We start from the raw sequence: 3,719 nt of genomic DNA on the forward strand, positions 1-3,719 counted from the left end.
CTGCCCTCGCCGCCTCACGTCCCTCCCACGGTCCCCTTTGGCCCCACGGTCTCCCCGGTCGGCGGCACTCGGCGCTGCGCTCCCAGCGGTGCGCTGCGCTCTGATCCGTGCTTTGCGAGGAGACCCGCCGGGGGCTTCGGAAGTGCAGGGCCGGGAGCCGCATGGACTTTTCCCCGAGGTAAGTGCTAGAGCCGCTGTTGGCTGGGCCGGCCAGAGCCAGAACGAGGTTTGCAAGTGGTGAGTGACTGCCCGGGAAGGACGCGCCGAATAGTCGGGGCTGCTTGAGAATCCCGGTAAAGGGAAGAAGGGATGTCAAAATCTCAAAACCTCCTCGTTCTATTTTTCAACTCCTCCAGGCAGGGTTAGCTGACCTCACTGTGTCTTTCTGTGAGTTCCCCGCATTCTCCTCTTGGAGAGCCCAGAGTACACTCTGGTCACTCTTTGCTCCGGGCTCCGTGTCCCCCACCGCACTCCTGAGAGCTTCGAAGGCTGAGAGATGCCTCACTCAACACCGTGTCCCCATGCCCAGCACAGGGCCTGGAGCGTGGCAGGCACCCAGGATGGCATGGGGAATGGATGAATGAGGTTAACCAGCCGGGGTCAGGAAAAGTCCCTGCCAGGCCGGTCCAGACCCAGCCTGTACTTTTGCTACTGCAATCACCCAAATTTATTAAAGATGGTTGGAGTTTTACTGTTAGCTGAAGGGAGAGGAGAAGGCAGAAAAAATCCACCCTTTTATGAATGCCCAGTAACATTCTGCAATGAGTAGAACCCCAGCTACCTGGCTCAGTGTCAACTGTGCAAATAATTTCGATGAGCCGGGGAGGCCGGTGGGAAGAGGAAAAAAACTGGCACTAGGAAGTGATTTCTTCTCTTCTGTGTCCTTTAGTGATAAAGATTTCTCATTTCTCTTTTTAGAAGTCTACTCTATGGAGATTTTAAAGATGATCTTTGCCAGTTGGGGGGAAATTTTCCATAGGGGAAAAGGGTGGTGATGTTGATTGGGAATAACTGAGATGTCTATGAAAATCATAAGACTTAAGATAGGAAGGATATTAGGAGTCTTTTGTTAAGAATTTCTACAGTTACAGAATCTGCAATCACACTGCTTTTTAAAAGAAGGATCTATTTGATGAGTACTATTTTTAATATAAAACTTTGCAGTATGGCCTTATCTAAATAAAGTGTTTTAAAATACATGGATGGCCTTAAAGGTTTTTCCTTTATAAAAGAAGTTATCAGCTTTCTCCCTCCACCCTCCCTCATTTTATTCCAAAATATTAGAAGTGCAGAGGGAAACCTGAAAAGAAAGCTTACCTTCTACTCAAAAGTCCATGTGTTTTGGACATTGTGCCATGTGAAATCAAATTTTATGATATACATAAAAGACTTTATGGGAACCACTCCTTGGAGAATCATCTTTAGCCTTTTTTTAGTAATAAAAACCATCTACCTGTGCTCGCTTCGGCAACACATATACTAAAATTGGAACGATACAGAGAAGATTAGCATGGCCCCTGTGCCAGGATGACACACAAATTCGTGAAGCGTTCCATATTTTTTATGTATAGCTGATTCACTTTGTTATACAGCAGAAACTAACACACCATTGTAAAGCAATTATAGTCCAATAAAGATGTTTTTAAAAATCTACCTTTACTAAATCTTTTTGTGAAAAACACCGTTGTTAAATATAATATACTTGCAACTTCCACTTTTCACATCCCCTTCAGATAGTCCAAATTTCAGGAAAGTTTGAGTACTTGGAAGTTTATCAAGAAAGAATTTCTTTATTTACCTATTTGCATGGACAGTGCCAAGAGCAGCTAATTAAGTCACCAAAGGAAGGTCAGATTATAGCATTGTGAATAAAAGTTGGTGCATTATTTATTCATCTATATACACAGTATACTATGTAGTCCTGCTAATATAATGGTATTAAAAATGATTGAAAGTATCTTCCCTGTCAGTAAATACCTACTGTATCTGGAATTTCTCAAAAATATCTGATTGCCAGATATACCACCTGCAAATAAAGAAAAGTGGTCACGACTAATGATGGTGTATTTGTAACCCACTCTTACAGTCCCAAGAAATAAGTACGAAGATTAGATTTTCTACACTTCTACTTTTATAAGTGTCATGAATATGACTTCTCCAGAGTGATCAAAAGTTGGCCAAAATCTCCTGTCCTGACCTTTTTGTAGTTGTTTGTTGTCACTGTTATTTAAAGTAGGAAGTCTGGTAGCTTTGCTCTGAAATGGGTCTAGGTTCAGATTACACAGGAGCTTGGACTTTTGCTTAACCTGTCTTGAGTCTTTTCTCACCTGTCACAGGGAGCAGTGGTACCTACCTACCTCACAGGGATGTGGGAGAAAAAATAAGATCCTTATAAAATGGCAGGCATACGTGCTCAATAAACGAGGGTGATAGCCATGGTGGTGGTAATTCTTAAGGGTCAAGGCACATAGAAGTGTTCCCCAAAATTCATTTAGCGTAGAGTCCAATTTTTTTTTAAAACATCTTTATTGGAGTATAATTGCTTTACAATGGTGTGGTAGTTTCTGCTCTATAACAAAGTGAATATACATATACATATATCCCCATATCTCCTCCCTCTTGCATCTGCCTCTCACGCGCCCCATTCCACCCCTTTAGCTGATCACAAAGCACCCAGCTGATCTCCCTGTGCTATGCGGCTGCTTCCCACTAGCTATCTATTTTATATTTGGTAGTATATATTAGTCTATGCCACTTTCTCACTTCGTCCCAGCTTACCCTTGCCCCTCCCCGTGTCCTCAAGCCCATTCTCTACATCTGTGACTTTATTCCTGTCCTGCCCTTAGGTTCTTCATAAACTTTTTCTTTTAATTCCATATATATGTGTTAGCATACGATATTTGTTTATCTCTTTCTGACTTACTTCACTCTGTGTGACAGTATCTAGGTCCATCCACCTCACTACAAATAACTCAGTTTCGTTTCTTTTTATGGCTGAGTAATATTCCATTGTATATATCTGCCACATATTCTTTATCCACTCATCTATCGATGGACACTTAGGTTGCTTCCATGTCCTGGCTATTGTAAATAGAGCTGCAATGAACATTGTGGTACATGACTCTTTTTGAATTATGGTTTTCTCAGGGTATATGCCCAGTAGTGGGATTGCTGGGTCATATGGTAGTTCTATTTTTAATTTTTAGAGGAACCTCCATAGTGTTCTCCATAGTGGCTGTATCAATTTACATTCCCACGAGCAATGCAAGAGGGTTCCCTTATCTCCACACCCTCTCCAGCATTTATTGTTTGTAGATTTTTTGATGATGGCCACTCTGTCTGGTGTGAGATGATACCTCATTGTAGTTGTGATTTGCATTTCTCTAATGATTAGTGATGTTGACCATCCTTTCATGTGTTTGTTGGCTATCTATATATCTTCTTTGGAGAAATGTCTATTTAGGTCTTCTGCCCATTTTTGGATTGGGTTGTTTGTTTTTTTGATATTGAGCTGCATGAGCTGCTTGTAAATTTTGGAGATTAATCCTTTGTCAGTTGCTTCATTGGCAAATATTCTCTCCCATTCTGAGGGTTGTATTTTCGTCTTGTTTCTGGTTTCCTTTGCTGTAAAAAAGCTTTTAACTTACATTCGGTCCCATTTGTTTATTTTTGTTTTTATTTCCATTTCTCTAGGAGGTGGGTCAAAAAGGCTCTTGCTG

The 3,719-nt window shown here is 41.7% G+C and overlaps 1 non-coding gene across 1 annotated transcript; it reads left to right on the forward strand.

Moving 5' to 3' along the window:
* Window positions 1-1,455: 1,455 nt before the first annotated feature.
* Window positions 1,456-1,562, forward strand: LOC116753739. The gene has a single exon (XR_004349838.1). It is a non-coding gene; the product is annotated as a U6 spliceosomal RNA (small nuclear RNA).
* The last annotated feature ends 2,157 nt before the right edge of the window (window positions 1,563-3,719 follow it).

Source organism: Phocoena sinus, chromosome 4 (assembly GCF_008692025.1).
Source record: "Phocoena sinus isolate mPhoSin1 chromosome 4, mPhoSin1.pri, whole genome shotgun sequence".
In the NCBI taxonomy this organism is placed as follows: domain Eukaryota; kingdom Metazoa; phylum Chordata; class Mammalia; order Artiodactyla; family Phocoenidae; genus Phocoena; species Phocoena sinus.